At 30.7% G+C, this 25092-nt stretch overlaps 1 protein-coding gene across 8 annotated transcripts in view; it reads left to right on the forward strand.

Annotated features, from left to right (window-relative positions):
* Positions 1–25092, forward strand: part of LOC126925022 (octopamine receptor beta-2R-like) — a 543796-nt gene that overhangs the window by 425352 nt on the left and 93352 nt on the right. The gene's annotated exons all lie outside the window — the stretch shown is intronic.

Below are 25092 nucleotides of genomic sequence, written 5' to 3' on the forward strand. Positions count from 1 at the left end.
AAAAATTTTAAAAAATTTGATAACTTGGTAAATTGTAGTGCGTTAAATTTTATATACAAAAGGCGATTTAAAATTTATTATATATTATTCGAAGATATCTTATTTGACAAGAGTAAATTAAAATTCGAAAAATAGGTTTAAAAATTCTCGAGAATACTGATTACTAATATAGTGAAATGTTAAAATAAAAAAATTTAATAAGTTGAGGTGAATTATGTTTCGAAAAAAACAAAATAAATAAGAATAAAAAGATGAATAAAATTAGGTACAAAGTACAAAAGAATTAACAATATTATATTTAAAAGTCGAATGGTTAAATATGAAAATAAAGAATTAATAATATTGTCAGTAAACCACACATTTTACTCTAATAATGTACACATGCCAATTTAAAATATATAAAACTTAATTGTCTATTTATAAATATAAGAACATATATATAAGAATAGTCACTTATACGTTTGCCATTAAACAATCCAATTCGTTTCTCTGATACACATACTAAACTTTTAAGCAGCAGATATATATTATGATATTCACAAATAAAAGATATCATTGAAAACTTTACTCTGTCTACAATCAGCTCTCGAGAACAATTGAATTAAATAGCAGAGCGAAAGTTATCGTAACAAAGCAAATGTATCGAACGAACATTCTGGAAATACAGAAAACTGATAAGAAATAATGCACGTGTTCAGTATCCGGGTATAACACATGCGATTATGCGATTTTAAATTAACTATATACATACTTAATGCTAGTCAACGTTTAGTTGTTTTATCAGAAATGTTGGCGAAGAACGTTCGGGAATTATCGAAAACATGTTTTCGTTAGTAAGTTACAGAGAATTAATGTTTCGCTGTTCGTTATTGCGAGGAAAATGTTATTCAATAATATCGTGCAGCGGCGTTCATGCGATGTTGCGTGATTTAACGGAAGTATTAGTATACTTTGGGAATTTGTTCGAAGCATGATGTTATTGAATTCTGGGAAATTAACGTTCTACGATACAATGTTGCAGTCTTAAAGGAATAACGATGAATGATTATTAAGATGTTATATGTCATGTGCTTTTAAATGGGGAAAAAATTAAAGACAAGTAATAAAATTATCTAGTAAGAATAAGTTGATAGTATTCTGTAAATAATATTCTGTATGTATATATACTGGAAAGAAATTAACGATAAATGTTAATATTGATAGTAAATTGTAGTGTACACAGTATTTTATATGCAAAATATATTTTTAAGTTGAAATTAGAGGTAGTGAATAAGATTTAATAACTTTTAATATCTGAATTAATGTCTTTTAATGGAAGCCATAAAAAAGTTGACAGAACATATATTTTGGAAATAACATTCTATAAGTATGCATAAAGAGTGTAAATATATTTAAAGAAAAAATTTGATTATATTATACGATTGAAAATCACTATATTGAATATTTACTATTTTTCCAAGTTACCTAGGCTTTTTGAACAGATCTCAGTTTATTAAAAGATTGCATTCTTTAAGGTCCGTCACGTTTCAGATTTTTAGAAATGTATCTTAATTTAAAGAATATGTAGACTATGTAATTTCCACTTTCACATTTTTTATTACTACTCAATTTGTAGATTGTTAAATTCCCAAGAAACATGTTTTTCTACTTTCCGAGATTTGTTGTTATATACAGATATATTTCTTAGCATTTATCTTTAATTTCGAAACAACTTTTTATTTCGCTTATCTTAATGCTAAGATATTATGCAGTTATTTCAAATTATCCGTATTTGAAAAATGTGTGGCTTTAAAGGTCGCGAAACCTAGGTATTTAAAATTTCCAAATTCGTAGTTTTCAAACTCTTTTCCCTCAAAATATCACAACCCCAATTCAGTGATAACGAAATTCTAGATTTCCAAGTATCCTGAAAATTTCCGATTTAAAATGTCCGAATATTTGCATTTTCGCAATTTAAATTTTCTGTGCTCTCCAAAAATCTGAAAATGACATACATGATAAATTATTATTTTCTATGACCATCGGTTCAATTTCAGAAAACCTGAATTTTAAGATTTCCAACTTTATATTAAGAAATTTCCAAACTTTTCACATGAAATTCTAATTTCTTGAAGTTCCGGAAACATTTTTTTAAACGAGTTATATCCAATTGTTCCTTGTATGTTATAATTTTTCACTTACAATGGCCATCCTTTCAATTATGTAACTCTATAAAAAATTCCTATGATTCATATCGAAAAATTTTTTAATTTATTTTCGAAAAGTTAAAAACTAATTACCTCCGATTATTCTCCATATGTTAGAACTTCTCATTTTACAAGGTCATTCGCTCAATTCCGTACTCTCAATTTTAATATTATTAGGCTTCACATTAGAAATGTTTAATTATATATATATATATATATATATATGAAGATATTTAATTATCTCCCATATGTTATGATTTGTTACCTTCTGCCACTATCCATTTAAGATCGCACCCTCAATTGAAAAATTCTCGAATTTCATATTCATGCATGATTTATGTACCATAAAACTATACTAAAATAATTTCAAGAGTATCCTATTTTATCATACTTACTACTCAGGAAAAGAATTTACTACTACATGTCTGACATGCATAAAACATATAAGCGAATCGTAAACGATATCGTGAAAACACAACAATTTTTTTATTCGTTATATGACAAGCAGTTTTTAAAATATTTGTCATTCTTCGATTTTCGATCGCATCTCTAATAGTACATTGCATTATGTTCCGACGTTTCGCGAATAAACCAGTTCACTTCTTGAACGCAGACTTGAAACTATTCCGACCAGACGTTCCGGACACTGAATTAGACAGTTTCAAGTTTGCTCTGAAGAAGTGAACAGAAATGTTTCACGAAATAGAGAGCAACGTACTACTAGAAATACCATCGAAACCCGAAGAACCACAAATGTGTCATTAAATACACATTGTAGAAGTTTGGAATCTAAAATTTTAAAAATACATTCACATAATATGATCTTAGATATAGAAGGACCATATGTATGCATGTAAACATAAATAATTTTAGGACATTCAGGTTATAGTGTAACTTAATAAAACCTATTGCCTATTTGAGGATAGCGGGTTAATCCATATTCGCTTACACCAACGTTTTGTACATTAATAGTATAAATGCATTCGACATATCACGCAATAAATGTTGTGACTGTGCTATATTAGGAAACATACAGTAATACATGAAAGTATTCGGATACTTACTACAGGATCTTTTTATCAATATGTTATGTACATTATTCGAAACTTTTTGAAATTTTATTAGCACTGTAATGAGATACGAGTATCGTGATTAGAATAGTAAAATTTGAAATCAATCCGAAAATGCAAATATGCACTTAGTAAAGTAGTATGCAACAGGAACAGTAGTCTTAAACATACAATTAATTCTAAATATAATTTCACTGTATACTGTGGTTTAATATGTAGTGAATATATATGGTAAATAATATAGTGAATAGTCGACTGTTCAAATACTTTGCTGATCTCTGTGAAATGTATAATATCCAATAAATAACTTTCATATATGTTTTTAAATTCGTTTCAAATTTTATCAATATAGTTATGATGGCCATATTTTGTGATAGTGTTAATAGAGTTTCAAAAGTTTTATATAATATTCAAGGTGTCCCGCAATTTATTCTATAAACTTTGCCAGTATATTCTATGAATAAAAATAAGACTAAAATGATATATAACAAAAAGTCCATAAATATTTTCTTAAAAAGTTATAATAAAAACATGATATATATATTGTACTTATGTGTGCATTTTGAAGTGTCGTTTGGTTTTATCAACGCAAGATTTATATCAAATTTCATAGCGATTATGTCTTATTTCTTTATAGTGTACATTCATCGTTGTATAATTCGATAGAATTAGGTATAGAAATATTAAACAGGTGTATCTTCTATCAACACGTATCATGAACATTATGTATCTTGTTTCTTTCTATGAAGCATTTATCGACTTTTTGCTATATGACATTTTATTTTTAAGTTTACCTATAAAATACACTGGCAAAGATTATCTATTAAATGTGTCTGTGGGATACTCTGTATAGATACATAACAAGTTTTCGACAGCGTTCGAATATTTTTATGGACCACTCTAGGTGCGTTACTAAATGACATCAGCATGCACTTTAGAGTTGCAAAATTACGTAATTTTATTCTCGAAATATTTCAAAACAGACTATCTTCGGTTATTCTTCGATTTTCCATTTTCCATTCTATTATCCACTCAGCATCAAAATATAAATCTCTGGGACAAGCCAGGATCGGAGGTGTCGTCTTCGAAGCGTCAAAACGCAACGTCGCGTCGCATCGTTTCGATTCAAGTGCCGTATATACATAGAAGAGAGTTAGTATTCCTCTCAAGTGAATAATAGCCAATCGAATAGTCATAGGTCATAATAAAACGAGCAGTTGGTCGTGGCGGTGTTAGCGCCTCTTTAGCACACGTCGCTGCGCTCTTTAAACTTCGGCATTAACTTGTTATTTCGTGGTCGACGGTTCAATCTTAAATAGCATTCTGCTTGTAGATCAGTGTTTATTTAATGAAACACCGGCATAGGCTATGAATAATATGATTACGAACGATAATCTGGGAAAATAAATTCCCGATACGCGGATTCGAAGACGCATGTATCGAAATTTATGCGATTACGGCAAGTTTGAATCAAATGGTTTATTTATCTACCAATGGATTGCCAGTGTTTAACGATTCTGGTCCAAAATGTTACAAATAAATGGTGGTTTAAATAGAGATCTTTAGGTTTACGATTTGCTTTTCTTTTTATCGAATGTTCTCTTTTAAAGGATCATCCCTTTCGTTCATAATCTTTACGTTGTCAATTTCCACATTATACGGAACAAGAGATTTGAACTTTCTTAACTCTGTTGCGTTCTTCCGATCATTTTCAATTCAATTAAAATTCTTCTAATATTATAAAATATTTCAAATTTGAGCAAAATATGGAAGAATTATCGATGTAGGGACGAATCGTACAGTATCAACCAATCTAAGTCTTTTTGTTATAGCTTAAGCTAGAGTTGTTAAAAATCAAACTTTTTTTAATTAGTTTATAGTACAAATAGTCATTTGCAAGAGTAAAAATGTTATAATTTGTAGAAAACGAAAAATTGTCGTCCAATACCGACAGATATTTAATTAATAAACTTTTCAGTCTAAATGGTCAATAATGTTAAAAAAAGAACATTTAGATGTTAGAATACACATGTTTATTCGAGTTTTATTTTTACATTATATTACAAGTAGAATAACTAATATTTTCTTGATTTGTGTATTCAATACGTACGCCGTCTTCACATAGTTGGTTTTTGGAACGTTGAAAGCCTCAGCGGCCTCTGTCCATTTTCCTTCTCTTTGCTTTGGAATTTCAGACATTTTTCTACAGAAAAAGATAAAAGAAAGATTATATCTCTTAATTTAATTGCAATTGTCAGTAAACAGATTTAATTTGCAAATAAAAAAAATTTAGTCTGTACCAGTCCACGACTGATAGGCGGTAGTGGATGACAAACACATAGGAACACAAAGAACATGTACGTTATAATATATATAATATACAAAGAAAATTGCAAAACTGAAACTGGTAATTACACCTAATAAATTGGATATACGTAATAGAGAAAGATCATTTACTCACTTGAGAAACAAGATACCAGGCCTAGAAAATAGTTTTTAATATGAACATATACGTTTAATGTGTCACTACATGATTTATCATTATGTTTACATTAAATAAATTAATTAATTATTTTCCTAAAATATTAGAAGCTTGCTTTATTTACGGGAAATATAAAAATTCAAGGATCATAATAACGTTAGGGAAAACTGTTATGATGATTACATTGTTTTATTATCTTTCTCGAATTTTTATAATTTGTGAAATTGACGTTTTTGTCAAAAATTTTGTAAATAAATTGGCTAATAGATCAACTTTATGTGTGATGTGCTGAAAGTTATTCATTTTGAAAGTTATTGCGAACTGAAAATTTCCAATATACAAGTAGGTACGGGGGATGTTCAAGTTCGAAGTTCGGTTTTCTTTTCATCGGAAATGCTGTTTTGAACGAATGCAGTTTGCTAATATTTTGTATATTATCTACCTATCTACTTTGTTTGTTGTGTATAGGAGAAGAAAATAGGAACTTTTTTAAACGGGTGAGAATATTTTTCTGTTTGTTTTTCTGTAAATCATCTTTCATCAGAGGACAAAGCTATTACTTGTACTACTATCTTCACTTGTTTTGTGACGCTCCATGGGAATACGCGCGAAAAGTCAACCTTATAATGTCATTGAAATAACTTACGAAGATTTCTGTGTAAATTTTAAAAAGCCACTTTTTTAAAACTTACATCTTTTATGTTAGGTTACTATCAATGCCAGAATTAGAATGTCTACACAATATGCCAGTCTTTCCTGCTTGTTTTCTTGTTGGAAAATATTTTCGTTGATATATTTTAATTTTTCTAACTCAGACATACATACAAATATTTCTGTTTCACGGAAATACGTAGGTTGGTTGCATCAAATCATGCAATGAAAATTATTCGTTTCAAAATTAGTTAGAAATGAAAATTTCTCAAATATAATGAGTATAATGAAATTTATGTTCATATTGTTGTAACTGTTGGATGATCTCGGAAGTTGGAAACTTTAGTTTTCACGATATTATTATAGTGAATTTACAGTGTTAATGTAATGCAAATTATAGTACTTCGAATAGTATCTAAATACATACTTTATAATGAATATAATAATAATATAATATATTAATATATTAATAATAACTGTATTAATAATATTTTTAAATATTGATATTTCTCTCTCCATGTATAGATCTATGTATTTCTCGCATATCAAATATTTTCTCATCATCAGAGAATTAAAAACTTTTTCATATCGCACAAAAAACTTAACAAAGAACTACAACTCAAAAAATTTGTTTACAGTTTTAATAATTACTTAATTACTTTTATATTCAACATTTATATAAAACATATATAACACAAATTTCTGAAATTACCAAGAAACAGTGGTAGTTTCAAATTCTAAATTAACCTACTAAACTCAGATTCTGTGCTTGTCACAGAACTTGTTACAAGTAACTCTAATCAAGAAAGCTTAACGTAACATATAGAAGTTCGTCACGGTGAATACTGATAGATTTCGTGATCATTTGAGCAGTCAGACAAGTTTTGATCTTCAGAATTGAATTTTTCTTCTGTGTGGCAAATATACGTAGAAATAAAAAAGATCAGAGACCTTCAACAGCGTGATTATATTCTTATCCGTGTCCCTTTGTCGACTAACTTGATTTGTCTGCATCTCCTGCGGACGATAATGGATCTGACTTGCGCGATGCTTAAAGTAATTACCACTTCGTTTCTAACATAGATCCATTGTCCGTGGAAACAGCAAACGTCACGGACTTGTAGTAACCGCCTTTTGAATTATAAAAATTGGTTTGACTTGTATTTAATTTATTTTCCGATTGTAACAGTTTATTTAATTTATTTGCTTTGTTTGCTTGATTAAATACCAAGAATGAATGTTTTTTTTTCTGTCTTTGATCTAACGCAAAAACACTAATTTTGTTTTTAGAAAAGATATTCAATTAAATATTAGGGAAAAATAATATGGTGGTACTTGTGTGAAGATTGAGGATTGTGAATGGAAAGAGATTGTGTTAATAAATTTTCAAATTTTTACAAGTAACAAAGTAGTGGTTTTGGCGATGGTTTTAAATGAAGTTCCGTTTGTGTAATTTATATAGAAACTTAAATTATAAGAAGAATATATATACAGAAACATTCGATAATTGCACAAAAAGATCTGCTTTTTTTGCATAGTTGTTATCCCTACCACAGAGATAGGTTACCCTGATGCACCGCGAAACTTGCTGGTCCGCCTCGATCGAGTTGTGTAACATGGTTCAATGTCAGGTATTGCTAAAAAAATACGTATGTAGATACTAATTTAAAAATAAAACATTTTTATTTGTGTCATTATTTAAATTAAACTTCTATTGATGTATTTGTGTAAATTAAACTTCTATTGATGTAATTTTTCCGATTAAAATGAGTTCAAACGCGGTATAATTTTCATTATATTTACTTATTGATACGTATTTAGTTATCATTCATCAGGTAAACAAATATGCTCCAAATTATATCGTGTTTGGTACTATTTTAATCAGAAAAATATAATAAAACATCTCGGTAAAGTCTCTATTGATCAGAAATCAAAAATAAAAACCTGCAATGTTTGCTGAACGCTTCGACTCTCTTTCTTTCTCTTTCACTAGCGTTATCCTTTTCTACGTTCGGCATATTTAAGATCTCAGTTTCGAGGAATAGAACCGTTTCTATATCTCCATAATTGTAACACTTGAGCCCCGATTTTTGTGCAATTATCGAATGTTTCCTGTATTGTATGTATCTAATATTTGTTTTATCGTTTTCTGGTTATTATTAAATATTTGTTTAAGGAATAATTAAGACTTTGAGGTATTTATAATTGTAATAAAATTAATATTGAAAATATGATAATTATTCTAATTTAATCAAATTAGAATAAAGATTAATGTAAATAAAGATGGCACTAAAGAGTACATGCACTGTAATATAATACAATAATAATATTACTTTACCGTTCTACAATATTGAACAAATCGTGGGTGTTATTTTATTACAAATAAGCTGTCTAATTAATATCTGTAACGTAGTTATCACCACTGTTCTGTAAAATCATGGAAACAAGCACTAGGAGAAAATTCTAGAAATCCAAATGAAGACGTTTGCTCTGCCACGTTAGTTATACAAAATTTCCAACGAAACCATCATACGTGTGTTTGCATTCGAGCTTTAAAGCTTTGAAGCAAAAACCACTTTTGCACGCGCTCGGACGCCACGCTGTCGCATCGTTCGCCATAAAAGCAAGCTTAACGATCGTTCAAAACCCAACGTTTTCCCAATGTGTCGGTCTTTTGTATTAATCGATCGATTACTAACGAATCGTAGTTGGAATTCGAATCGCTACAAAGAGACTCTTTAAAAGTGGCAACGACTAGAAAGAATCCGATTCTGGATCGATAGTTTGTTCAACGAGAAAAATCCGATGGTATTGGCGACTTCTGATATCAACGATGAGTGATGTTGCTTTGAGAGATTTCATACAGTAAAAGATTTGTGAGCGTGTATACTGATGGAAAATTAGAGAAAACATATATTTTTCAAAAGATGTTTTCGCTAAAACTTATTTTTCGATATTTAAATGTACATTGCTGGTCAAGAATTTAGAGTTACTTTTGCGGTTGGACTTGTGCAAACTTAAAACAAATACAGCAAATATCAGTAAGAATTTCTTCCATTTGGCCAGATATCCTAAAAGAGCTTTCTAACGTTTTTAAACATCTATCGCACATACAGGGTGAGTCAATAAGAAATATCTAAAACATCTGTCTAAAATAACTCCTTACATATTGGCTTTATCGAAAAATGTATTAAATGAATTATATTGTATTTTAAGGGAACCATTGGATGAATATAAATTCATTTTCTAATATCTTATATTTTCTACGATATTAAAATGAGTTTGCATTTTTTAAATGGCACCGAGTTTATTGTTAATCGATTCAACTGGACATTTGCTGCAAAAGAGTATTAACCTATTTATACCGAAAAACTATTAGTTTAGAAGATATTTTAACTTTAATTTGTCGAAATTTAATATACGAGAGACAAGGAAAGACGTAAAGCGGTATTCTTGTGCTTATCTTTGTTTTACATGCGTTATACTTGACAAATTAAAGTTAAAATATCTGCTAAACTAATGGTTTTTTTAGTGTAAATAAATTAATACTTTTTTATAGAAAATATCCAGCTGAATCGACTAATAATAAAAGCGATGCCATTTAAAAAGCTCCAAATCACTAATATCTTAAAAAATAAAATTACATTCTTCCGATGAGACGTTAGAAATGCAACATACTTTATCTAAGACGTTTTTCGATAAAACCGTTTTTCGTATAAAAATAGATAACGAGTTATTCTAGATAGTATTTTTTATTGATTCAACCTGTATGTAAGTACTGTAATTTGTTTAGTTTAGTAGTCACTTTAGTTTAGTCACTTATTTCAGTTCTTGATTTTTGTGAACACAACGTACAACTTTGTATGCTAGAATATCTATATGTCTTATAAAACTGATTTTTACTGTTGTGTTTTATTATAAAAATGTTTATTATACCTAGTACCTAGATATGAGAAAAATTCGAAATTAAATTTTTGCTAGAGGATTAAATTATTGGATTGTATAGCATATGTATACAACATGACTCGGGCAACTAGGACAAGCTATAACTCTGGAACTGTGTTGCATCCAATTTGATAAAATTAAGATTGAAATATCTTTTAAACTAGAAATAAACATTTTCAGGTAGAAATATCCTAATATTTTTGAATCGAGAAACGTATCGATTGATGTGTAAAAAAGTGTATGACTCTGTCTGAAAAAATAGAGGTGATTTCAAAATATTCAAAATGCAACCACTTTCGGAGTAAGCATCTACGTTAGATCATACACCATTTGAAACCTTTCAATTTTACCTAGCAAAATTATTTTTCATCTTCTAGCGTTTCAGTTTCAGCAATTGAGTAGGTTACCTCGTGTACTGATACTTTCGCATGTATAGAATCAGCACAGTAATTCACATCTGTATTGTATAAATTAAAAAAAAAGTTCAAACTCGTCGAACATTAGACAAAAAAGAACAGCTCTAAAATATGTAGAGCTGGTTGCAGATTTAACGTTTCGAAATTGTAGATAACAAATATAACAAAGATAACTTCTTGCGAGGACAAAATTATCGCGGGAGTCTGGGGGAATCACAACAGGTGTTCAGGAGTTGCAATGGTCGTTGTAATGCCTTTGAAATCAAGTCAGAAGCTCGGCTTTTCTGCGCGTTCACATGCAAATGCGTCCTTCCGATGGACGGATCGCGTGTAAACATCGCGCGAGCGGATTACTCGCGTGTTATGAACCTGTCATCGCCATTAATCGATTTTTCCATCGTAGCATCGAGTCCGCGTCCTTTGACGAGTCGACCTCCACCGAGGTTTATTTCTCCTTCGGAATTCATTGACAGAGTCCTTCAGCATTCTTAATGGGATATCTTAACGAGATTTTAAATAAGCTCCCGTTTGTTAGTTAATCTGTAGTTGTTATTAGGGAATAATAACAGTTTTAATGAGAATAATAGTAGGGGTGTTATTAGCATTGTTCCATGATAGGCTTAAAGCACGCAGAATTTGAAAGATTTTCATGAATAGTTAGAAGCTCGAAAATTTATTAGATATATGTTAGAAAGTGTTCAATTTCATAAATGTAAAAAATTAGATGACAGTGGATCATTAAGAAATTATTAATATCATTTAGAACTACTGTTTTATTTGAATTTCTAGCCGAAAGAACCCATAAATTCAATACATATTACCATAATAAACCCATTAGTTATGTATTATTAAATTTCTTCCACATCTGTATTCATTGATTCTTTTGATAACTGTTTCAACCAATTTTAAGACTCGTATCATAAACGTTCCCGTAGACTTCTTTGTTATTTAGTTTGGTGAATACTGTGGATGTTTCCATAAATCAGATTCAAATTTTAGGTAGAATCTTCATCTTAATTTTGCTTCAAAATTTTTCAATGAATTTAGATCAGGATATGCTACATTGATATTTTTTTATTAGTATTCTATTATTATACATTGACTATTTTTACCTTCACTTTTCTAAACTTTTAATTATTCTTTATGAAATTTTACTCTTAAAACACAAATTACAAGTTTTAATGTTAAAGCAAAAACAATTTTACAGATCTGTTAAAAGGTATGCTTCTCAAAAAATACATTGTTAAAAATAAGTAAGAACCAAAACCTAAAATATTGTATTAGTGATACAATATTTAACTAATTTTGCGTTACTAATAAATTAATACATTATTTTGCTTTGTATTAATAATAAATGCTACACTTTTAAATAAAATAAAATATTTAAATACTCTTTATCTAGTCTGTTGAGCTAGTTTATTGAAACTATAAAATGTTGGTAGTAATACTCAGTTAATTTACCAGTACTTTTAAGGAGTGAATTTCTCAATCAATTGATACCACTCGTCAATTGAGAAGTGTCCACAATTTTTCGTTTTGACGCGTATGATTTCTCAGGGCCAAAAAACAACGCCAATCAATGAAAGCGTCTGACCATAACGCAGTGGAATTTCCAGCCTTATTATTGTCGTCTCGTTGGTGAAATATGTGTCCTTGACGTAGAAAAAAATTTAATACCGTTCGCCGGGAGAATTTCATTGCGAACGAAAGGGGAAGAAACGAGGAAGTCGCGAGACTACACTGCGTTCAGCTCCAAGAAAGCTATTTCCCCACGTGTCTTCCGGGTGATTTCTATTTCGAATTTTATTTCATCACTGCACTTTATCGTATTCTACAAAGGTAGCAATTTAATCGCAAGCTATACATACACATTTATCGAACTACAATTTCTTAAATCTGAATTACAGTTACAGTAGAATTTCAATGATATCAGAGAATTGATCGATCAACGAAAATGGGGATTGCCTACTGTAAGAAGTGTTAGAAAAGAAAAATAGAACCTGCAAAAATTATTATATTTCGATTTAACCATTTTTCGTTTAGCTTCGATATTTATAAAATAATTCAGAAAATTATTCGATTATTGAAACAGCGTATAATATAATTAATTTGAATGATTAAAGTTCTCCTTCATTTTACATTCCACGTCTGTAGAAATGTTTCAACAAGCGAATTTCTTGATTACATTATATTCAAAACTCTTTCTTTCTTATTCAGTTAGGCTTTTCACCTTTCTTCAGACAATTAAAATCACCCATATCTTAAAGGTTTTTGAATAATATTAGAAAATCATCATCATAAATTAATTTTCTTTCAATAGTAATTTGATTGGAATGAAATTTTTCCCAGTATGAGCCTTTTGACATATTATTCTTCATACTTGATGCTTAATAAACGCTTGTTGAAGAATTACAATTAACATATTTTTTAATCCTAACAATAATGATAATAATCTTCTAGGAAAGTGAGTATAGTGTCTTTTATTCTAATCATCTAGTTGCACTGTTCAAACACACTAACGTTATATACATATCGCAAAATGCTTTTAAGAAATTTAATGTAATTATAAAAGAGTTATAGTTAATATACTTTTTGAATATAAACCAAATGTTACGAAATATTTAACTGTAACAATCAAAACAATTATATAGAAAAATAAGTTTCATTTTAAACATCTTATAACGTGAATATGTACAGAATGAAAAAGGGTTTAAAAGCTTTTGTTTTTATAACTATTCACTTCTTAGATAATTGTAATTAATATATCATTTAATCATGACAATCATAATATATTATTAACCCTTTTCACTCGAGAAATGCGTCTCACTTACCATGTGGTGTAATGCCGTAACTCGAGAGGTGAGTCTCGCTCACCGCTTGGTTTGCTGCGGTAAAATGGTGGCATAAACTGTTTTTTTGGGGTTTAGAAATTTGTTCAATAAATTCATATATTTTATATAAAACCACTAAACAACAGAGAAGCGAACAGCCGCGAACAGAAGCTATTAATCACTTGCGATATTTGAAAACCACCAATTGACTGGAGATTTTCGCCAACCACGCGATCGAGTCTCTACTTCAACCTCAGATTCCGAACATATCCGCTTGAATAGAAAGCTACACAATATTCTAACAGGAGTTACGAAGGATTGCAAAGTCTGTTCTCAGAGAAAAAAGCCGAAGAAAGGCATTAAACGACATATTATTCTAATACTTGCCCCGTCAAGCCGGGGATGCATCTTGGGAATTGTTACATGAAATATCATACACAGAAAAATTACAGAGACCAATATTTAAGAAATTATGTTTATAAAGGTGTAAAGATATGTAAAATATCAAAATATAAAAATTTTCTACATTAATTTGTGTGTGTAATGATTTTAAGTTACTGGTAAGAAATGCGTCAAAAAGGTTGCGAAACGTTTCGAGTTGCTGGTGCGCCGAACGAGAAAGGTCCCGAGTGCAATGGGTTAATTAATTACAATGTATACTGGAAAGAATTCCAATGTCCTCTATTTCGATCTAAAACTAAATTTCAGTCAACGATAATTAAGATCAATAAATTTAAATTAAACTAAACTGTCGTGAAAATTATCTCATTGAACTATACAATTTTCTCCTCATTGAAAATTACGCATTGAAAAAGCATAATTAACGAATACATGATTGAAAATTTTCCTTCCACATAGAATACTGTATTTGTACTTTAAATATTACTTTCAATCTGTTTACCTATAGTAAATATTATAAGACCAACGAATATTTCTTTATTGTAGTGCACCTTCTCAATCATTTCATCAGCTCTTTCAATAAAACATGTTCCAATGTTTACAACTGTTCGTGAAGGCTACTTTGATTTTTCATTGGATAGGAGTTCCTATAATAACTACAGAAGGTCAAGGTAGTACTCTTTATAAAACGTTCTTATAGCCCATCTTGTATATATACTCATTCAGTCAATTGCCTATTTACGGAATCCTCGTGACTGATAACGTTTAAATATTTAGAAGTTGCTAGTTCAGTGTGAGAATTTAAAGTAGACATAACCACGTAACAGAGATATGTATTTAATAAAAAATTTTACTACGATGCAATGCCTGTCTTTGCGAATGCTCTATCAATCTATTTAAGAAAATAATCGTAATAACCGTAATAAATTCTTATTATTATCGATAAGCTACTTTCCTTTCGTTCTACGTATACAGTTCTCTGTCTACAGTCTTTTATTTAGCAAGAATAGATTTTAATTGGAAGTGATTCATAAATAATTTTAGATGAGTTTATTTATTTATTCAATAAATATATTAAAGTTTATATAAATATGTATATCTAAAAGATATAGATTGTATGATGTAAGAATTTTAATGGCAATTCTGTGAGATTAGTATTTTTAGTCAAATTGTAACAATCCTTTTAATGAAAATGTGTTATATATAGATCTTTTATTGCAAATTTTTTTCTAATTACAAGGTGAAGGTTATTACAAGTACAAATCACCATTAAATTTTCGACTGTTTTTCAGAACACAATGATTCATACATTCAAAGATATCCTTCAATTTCCTCAAAGCAACAACCCGAAATTACACTTTTAAATCGGGTTTCGAGAGTTGCGTGTACGACGCGGTCGATTCGCTAGAAATCGATATTCAGAGCAATTCAGGGCGAACACCGATTGTTTCGCCTGCGAATTGATTTTCCGCGTTAACTGCTTCCCAACGAATCGTTCGATGATTCGATTCCAAGCACCATGGTATTGTTTCACCAAATTCACTTCATCAATCTACGCTCCTTTTCTGCACGATTAGAGTTCTTTCTTTCCTTTCTTACCGTTTTCAGATAAATAAATTAACCCATTAAAGTTTGCTTGTGATTCCATCTATGGAAGTTAAAATCCTTTTTAACGTTATGTCAGTTTCCTAATTCAATTCTTTTAATGAATTGCAAAGAAGAAAAGTATGAATTACACAAATAAAGTTGACTTCAACACATCTGAAAATACGTTTAGAAATTGCAAGATATTTACTGCAAACTTATGTGATCGATTGATGTATAGTATGAATAGTCACCTTAAGTTTCTAATAAGTGTCAAAGATAGACTCACTGAATTATGATTCATTAACATTGTGGATAATTGTCTGTTTAAATGCCTTTGTGATCTCTGCAAAATACATATATACTTGCACTAAATAACTTGTAATTTTTTTATACATTCTCAGAATCGCTTAAATTTTTACTAATGTAATCGTAATAGTTGAGTATCATCGCGGTGCTAATGAAATCTCAAAATGTTTCGTATAATACACCTAACATGTTCGTAAAAAATGTCAAGTGTGCAAGTACTTTCGTGAAGAAACTATAGATAGATCTGTACAACACAAGGTAAGAAAGAAAATAAATATCAAAAACAGCACAAAAGGAGAACAAATATTTTTAGAAACGTACTAGCAAGGGCACGACGATGATATCGTAGCTGTTACAATCTTGCATACTTTAATGAAAACTCGCGATTTGTTGCAGGGGGTTAACGAGAAAATGGATTAAAAGAATAGTGCTGGCGTAGGTAATTCACGAATAATTACCGTTATCTTTGGTGCCCGAGGGAACAGCCATGATAATGTAATAAAAAACGACGGACCGTTCCGTTTAGAACCCTCGAAAGAGGCAATAACAATAAAATATTATGCCTTCGAGGAAGACAATCTCATAAAGAGCTGCGTTTACGTAGGTTTAGTTTCACTGAGAAAGTGGAACGAATCACGATTCTTATCGCGATTTATGCATGAAACTTTGGAATCGCGTTTAACGATTTTTTGAAACCGAAGGAACAAAAGGGAGAAGGAGAGAAGAAAGGGAACAGACGGTTAGAGAAAAGAAACGTTCACGGTAATGGAGTTGACGTAACTTTGTTTGCATTAAAGAATTGCTTCCATGAAGGAAAGGATGATATTTAGAAGAATTTATATCTGACGAATTTATTTGAAAATTTTCATGGGTGTAACGTATTCGTTGAACATGGGTGTCTTAAGATTAATTTAATAACAATTGTTTTTAAAGTAGAATGTTGTATGTCTTTTATTTTTATCTCCTCTCACTTCTATATATTTCTATGATAAGGGAAAACATTTTTAGAAAATATATGTATATTTTGTAAGTTTTGTTCAAAAGGCGTCTTTGTGAATAAAATTCTAGGTACAAGTATTGATTTTTCCGACAAATTTTAGAGAGAAGTAAAACGTTAGGAGTTCTGCATATCTTATTTCAATATCAATAAGCCAAGAAAAAATTGTAAGTTAAAATTACAATTTTTTAATTCTCCTAACCAAAATCTAAATTGGAAATTGTAATATTTTCATAGCTATTCCGTTCTTTTAACTTTTTTTTTATTAATATATTACATTTTCATCATTTCATATATTTAGAGTTCAAATGAAAGTTATAGATTATCTTGACGGAACTAGACAGAGAACGAAAACAAAATATTTCAAATAGGAATGTTGGAATATTGTCTAAGTAACGGAAACAAAATATCAAAAAGGATAAAGAAATATAAAAATTTCTTTGATATACGAAAAAATTCACAAAAATTATAAAGTAAATTAGAAAATTTGAAATCTAAAGGTATTACTAAAAGATCTAACATAATATTGCTACGAATTCAACCACAAAATAAAGAGGAAATATTGAAAAAACTAATTTTACCTAGCAATTTATAGACATGACAAATTAAAATTAACACAAATTTATTTCACTTTTCTTAAGGAGGTATTCTAGTCTAGAGGTATGAATTTCGGGCGGTTTTTGATGCTCTGTACAAACGAAACAAAAAATATTTTTACTATCCATTTTTTTATCATTTGTTTATTGATATTTTAAGATTACATAAAAAATTAACCGAAAAAACTTAAAATTCCTAAAGCTATGAGCTGGCAAAATGGGGGGTCCTGGCGTGCATGATTTCAACCCTTCTGGTCATCTGAAGCAAAAAAGCCGAACGGATTCTTAATTAGTATAGATGTGGCTATAGCATGAACCTTGGAAGAGTCAAAAAAATATTTTTTCACAAAATGACGGCCGTTTGAAAAAATTTCCCTTTTTGGTGTTTTTTTGGCAATTCCGAATTTTTTAAAAATAGTAAAATTAAAAATTTTGATCTGAGCGTGATTGAGGCGATAGAGGAATGTATAAAAAATATTCACACCAAATTTCAAATAAATCGGTTCATTAGAATTTGAGATATCGTGCATGCCAACTCGAAAAAAGTAGTTTCGAGAAAAACGCGTTTAAAGTTTTGAGAGAAGTTTACTCGGACAACGTCTACCGTCTACTGTTCATTTGTTCCGGTCGGACCGGAGCAGATGCCGCGTCACAAAAATGGCTGTAACTCATAAAATAATTGAAATTTTGAAAAATCCTTTTAAGGGCATATTCTTGAATGTTTAAACTTTGGAAATGTGAAAAAAATTTTCAATTTTTTCAAATTTGTAGACTAAAATACCCCGTTAACCCATTTGTATCATGGCTCTACTTAAGAGGACTGGTCCCTGTCGCGCGCGGTCGGTCGTAGGTGCAGTAAATGACATCTGAATTCTTCAGGAAGCTGATCGAAAATTTACTGCTCAAAACGATTGATAGACAATGTTACTTCGCAAACATCGCATCTTACATTCTTTATAACAGAGGAAAATAAAAAAAATTATTTATTTAAAAAAATATAAGAAATAAGAAATTAAATCATATTATTTCGTGGAATTCTTTGAAATGGTCAATACAATAAACTGATATAGGCGAGATGCTGACAAAGGGGTCAAACGTGAACTCTCACATCTGAAGAATACTTAGCGACTGAAATAAAAAGCAGTCGCAACGCACGTAATAATCCGCGCTTGGTGATAGAAGACAGTCGCAGCGCGCGGATTAATCCGCGCTTGAATACAAATGGGTTAATACATATGTATACAGGAAAGAAAGCATAAGAAATTACAAAATAATTCGTCTAACATAACAAATCAAAGAAATATAATGAAACCCGCCTATATAATAGTAATAACATATTATATAATAAATATAATAATGACTTAAAGAAATTTTTCTCAAATTTATTTTAATTTTATAATAACAATTACAACCTCGTCATTATGTAGACATGGACATCTGGACTAAAGTTTTGTAGACTCTCATCACTGACCGGGACAGAAAGATGTATGAAAATTCGTGAATTTCCTGAACTAAATTGATAGCTGCACTAGCGACAATGAATAACTACCCAGAAAGTAATTCAATCTAGCTCTTACTTCATCAAGGTGCTTCTAGGTGCAATCTTGCGTTACAGGGTCATTGTCGTAGAATGCTTCACACTGCAAAATCGGACACACGGTTTCTTCTTCCATTAGTCGTTCTAATCATGACCAATCGGTGAATGGAACTCTGTGTTCAATCAGTTAAAATGACTGAGATCCAATGAAATCTTAGTGGTTCCAAATTGAATAATTGTCGTTACCCTCAGAGCTCGTCACTACTTTTACAGATTTTGTTCTCACCTTCAATACTTTTAGAAGCGAAGAATTTTCTAAGTCATGAAGGTAAGCTTGTTTTTTTTGTAACTACATATTAGACTTCGAACATTTTTGCATTTACGAGAAATTAAAGTACTCCTTATAATAATATTTAATGAATGAAACAAATATTTAGTCAAATTTCACTTCTTTAGCCATATTGTCAAAAATGTGATTTTGTGTAAACATACATAATTTACTAGTGATTAATAGTAGAAACATATATTTTTATAGTTTTGTACAGAATACATAAAGCAATAAAATTTAAAACAAGTTTTATCGAAGGCAAATAAACTAGGTTCAACGATACGTATGAAGGATACAGAGAGAAATAATGAATGTCACGAATTAGCTTAAAATAGTTATTGGATATTTATGATACTATACTTACGTATGTATAAGAATTTACTTTCATTATAAGTAGACCGCAGATTTTTACACAAAGTCATATTTTTATAAACATGATTAAAGAAATGGAATGTAAAGAAAAATTCATTTTCATTCTCTAAATATTATAACGAATATTTTATTGGATATTTTTTATATTATAGCACATAATTTATATATATTCTATACATTTCTGAATGTTTAAGGTATCCATAATGTCACTCAATTATTTTAATGTGCATATCAATTCAGTATTTAAAATATGTTGTTAGGAACATGATTTTCCTATACTTTTCTTATACATATAACCACCGCTCGGTCTTAGTTTCCAAGATATTTGAAAGACCACTAGTACCACACAGTAAATTCTGCCTATAATTGTGCGTCTGTGACAGAGTATGCGTTAGTATTGGCTGACGGCCGCCTCACAAGGACCGGATAAAATGACACCTAACCCAAACTTAATTCTTATCTTTTTATAGCTCATATAGATTTGAGTTAGGTGCCACTTTATTCGGCCCTCGTGAAGCGACCGGCTACCAATACTAACATATATACGCTATCATAAATGCACAATTGTAGGCAGAATTTACTATAATGATACCAACAGTTTTTTGCAAAAATCTCGAAAATTAAAAGAGTTCAGCTATAACATGCAATGCAAAAAATTGCTCAAAATGTTGGTCTACAACATATTAAACAATCATCAAAATCCAAGATGGCAAGAGTTTTCTAAATAATTTACATTCATCCTGTAATAAACACGACAAATTGCATCTTTCGTTTAACTTGTCAATACAGTCATTTTAGACGATTTTCTAACAATACTTTGTTAATTTTTATTACTGTTAAAGATATTCTTTTTCTCATTAAAATAATCTTTGTGTCACATAAAGGCAAAGGAGTGGCTCGTGTACTAAATTCAACTTAATTTACTTTCTAGTTGTTATTTAAAATAAAAATTTTTGAATTATCCTATATTTATAGCGTTACAAACTGTAATAAACGTATTTTTAAATTCTATATTATAGCAACAAAAATAAAAATAGAACTTTTGATATTATATTTGGATGAATTCATGAATAAGTATTTTCCTATCTACAAGCTCGTATCGATCTTTCAAAACGAATGCCTCTATGTCGCAATTTTAACTACAAACAGTTACGTATCAGTTGATCTTCAATAAATTGCAGATCCATGTCCTGAATTATTGACATTTACTCGTGGCTTATTCGGATAATTTATGGTGACAACTAACCCAGCTTGTAACTATCATTGATATATTTTGCAGTTTACATGCATGTCACTCATACTGTTTGGACAAGTATCGGAATTGGAATTGTATTGGAATTCCAACTTACAATACTTATCAACGTATTCATCAATACCCCGTGTCCTTATAATCGCTCTGTGTTCTGATAATAGATAGATATTAATGCAGTAGAATCTCTACAGTAGGACAAGGTAATTCGGATAACCGAGCAGTTCTGATAATAGAGGTTCGGGAGATAATTATCCTGATCAGCTTTTCTTGTTAGTTCAGTTACAATGGTTTATGTATTATGATCTCAAATGTTCCTTCATTGATACGTAGAATAAATATTGAACAAGAACAAATGATATATAAATATATTCGATGTAAGAATAACTGTACGTATTACGAAATTACGGTCCATCGTAGTTCAAATAGCAGATTCAGCATTAACTTGTTCGTGTAAAATGAAAAGTCATAAGAGGTATATATATGCATATATAGATAAAGAATTTGTTGAGAAAGTAGACATTTGTGACATTGTTTTAGAATGCAGCATTTGATCAGTATGGTTTAGCAAAAGGCTAATGTTATCAGCAACGTAGAAAAGTGTAGTCTAGCACTCTCCTACGCACAGTAGGAATGAGTAACACACAGTCACGCAATCAAGAAAAGAAGCAGCCATCTTATCTGACAGTGTTGAAGGATTATGCCATTATCATTGGTAGACTAATGGGAAGGCAGGTTATCTGCTTTATTTCCCGAATCTCTAACGATCGCATTTGTGTATACGTTGATAGTAAACAGACATCCCATCAACTCCTGTCAAATCGTAGCTCGATCATCGTTGCGAATATCAGTACTGTAATAAGGTCATGCATCTCCCCGTCTAAATGAATAATATTATCTAACATAGCCGTGTGCATTCCCAATGTTCACATAGACAAATTTTTTATTGAAAACAACATTGAAATGAATTCCAAGTTAACCTATCTAAGAGCAGCAATCGAAGATTGGCCATGTCTTGATTTTTAGAAGGCTGTGCGTAAGCCCAGAAGACGTATCAAAGGTTCTAAGATTCTTCAAGATAATCTATGACATCACTAGTACCGCATATTCACGCCTACAAAGAACCTCGATGTATCATATATAAAAAGGAAGGACATGTAGACGAAGAGTGTAACATCTACAGAAAAGTCTCACCTGTCACCAGTCCATCGCAGAAACAAAAGAAGCAAACAAAATCAATAACCTATTCCCACGAAACCCGAAAGTGGTCCCCACCTCCCATCTTGGAGTCAAAATTAGAAATTATGAAACAGATCAGCGATCCAAACTTAGTTACCAAAAGAACGCACTATACATGTACACTAAACTCTGCAGATCCGAAAATAAAGAATAACTCTATTGCCTCACCAATTCCAATACCATTCAAAACTAATCCAATCAAAGTATACAACTATACAAACATATAAGAAACGAAACAGACGACTTGACGCAGAAAAATATCACTAAACTTAATCCAAACCACTGACTTCGATTGAAACCGCAAAAAATATGGTAAACAACCTGAAATGAAACTTTTCATTAAACTGGACATAACTAGTTAGTTTCTTTGAAAATGCAATTGGAGTTGATGACCCTACAGAAGTAGCTCAAAACTATATCCACAACAAATCCGCTTTAATCAAAATGATGACTGAAATTTTAATGTTATACCAGTCTCGACAGACTGCAACTTAGATCTTGAATGTACAGGACTACCTATATCCTGTATCCGTTGGAGACATAACTTTAGAAGATCACAAACAAACTTAAGTAACATCATACACAATCGTACAGTGGACTTTAAACAACTACATTTCCCAACTACCTCACCTACAATTATTACTAGACCAATATGATCCTGACATTGTATGGCTCTAAAAAAGCCAAGATTTCAAGATACAACAAACCATAAAACTGCACAACACATTGCTAACCGCAAGTCTCAAATCGTAACGGAAGTATAGCTATATGAGTCAAGAACACAGTACATGGCGAATAGGTCGAAATAACATCAAACATGGGATAATTCGATAAATTCTACAACGGAACAACCCACAGTAACTAGAACAGAAGATCTCACTTCAACTAACGAACCTTTACAATAGGAGAACTAACAGATAAAGTAAAGAAATACAAAAATATTCGGTGCCAATAGCATCCCGAACATACTTTAATAACCTAACATACTAACTGAACATACTTTAATACCTACTATTTAATACCACTTTGAGGCAAAAACGTCATAAAGTTCGTTAGTTGAAGTGAAATCTTCTGTTCTAATTACTATGGGTTGTTCCGTTGTAGAAGTTATCTAATTTTGTTATCTATAATTTCTTCTTGCATCGATTTTCTCTGAGGCTTATGGCTCTTATAACTGAGGCAAAAACGCCCCAAAGTGGTATTAAATGGTAGGTATTAAACTGCTAACAATTACCTACTTGACATGGGTTTACGATTTGAAATGGTTTATTTCCAGACATGCCGAGGTGAAGTATCATTGATTCAATCATCGAACTGGAAAAAAGATCCTATGAAATCAGACAGTTATCGACCAATGTTACTTACGAATATTCTGTGTAAGCTAATGAAAAAAACGATAAATAATAGGATTTGATGAACATTCAGAACTAATAACATTATACCGCCCTAACAAAGTGGCTATACACCCTTTCACTCAACAATGAACGAATTAATTACCATTCAAATGCAAATTTGGCTCAATAATCTATGCGTCAGCGCAGAAAACCAGCCTGATGAAACTAGACACAATGCACAACACAGCCTTAAGAACTATAACAGGAACGTTCAAAACCAACCCCATTGCTGCTATCCTTCAAAAAGTAAACAAACCATTTCTCATATATAGCTACCTCCACAAATTAGTCTGTGACCAAATATACTTAATTCAAAACCTCAATCTTTATACTACAAAGTACATCAATGCGAGCACGAATTAAATCCAAAACGATTTTCCACTATGCTAATAGATTAGCAAGAAGATTACCAAGAATACTACTCTGGAAAATTCCCCAATCGAAATAAGTATAAGTCTAGCACAAGTCTAACACTAGACCAGGAACTTACCGCGGCCTAATAGTAATATTCTACACAACTACAAAGATGATAGACACATTACAGAGTTAGCTCAGAGACTGATCCGGGTACTGGATATTTGATCGTTATCCCTTTCCTCACTCCACATTTAGAATCAAACTTCCGAATGAACCACAGAATGAAACCTCAATCTATTGAGGCGAACTAATGACTATGCAACGTGCCTCCCAAATCGCATACACTAAACCCTACCAACAGATTTATGCCATATTTATGGACTCAAAAAATGCAATAGCGGCGGTACACAATAGCACATTAAATATTCTATAAGTTATAGATTTTATAAATCTAAGTATTCTATAAATCCTAGAAACACATCAACGAAAAATATTGCATGACAATAAAATTAAAATTATATGGATCTCGAGCCACATAGGAATCCCTGGCAACGAAAACGTTGACCAAGCTGCCAAAGAAGCTATTAATTCCCCGATTATCGACTGCTATAACAAATTAAACCTAGAAGACATGTTAAATACGCTCAAAAACAGACTATGACTACAATGGGAAACAGGATGGAAACAAACTGCATCTTTTCGCACCATAGATATCGACGACAGCTTCTTCCAAAAACACAAGACAACTACTACATGGCTAGTTTTATTAGTCGAATTCAAAAAGGCCACCCACTCATATTAAAAGAGTCATGTGAGAAACATCCATTGCAGCTACCCCTCGAGGAAAATCTAGAGGATGAAAAAATACACGACTTATTAAAATTCATCAAGGAAAGCGGGTTAGCCAATAGAATATTTAAATGTGAAATTCTACACTTCATCACCCTCTCTGCTGAGTCGCTAATAACCACGCTGATGATGCGACATTAAACCTTAATAAAAAAAAAAAAAAAAAAAAGGGAAAATAGAAAAAGTTTTTTTTAAACGAAGTTGACATGTCTGGATCTGTTGTGACAAACACGCCACTACTACCTACAGACAAGTGCTGCGTTATTTCATTTTTGATATGCGTTATTTTATTTTTCATATA

The sequence above is a fragment of the Bombus affinis genome, chromosome 15 (genome assembly GCF_024516045.1).
Source record: "Bombus affinis isolate iyBomAffi1 chromosome 15, iyBomAffi1.2, whole genome shotgun sequence".
NCBI lineage: Eukaryota > Metazoa > Arthropoda > Insecta > Hymenoptera > Apidae > Bombus > Bombus affinis.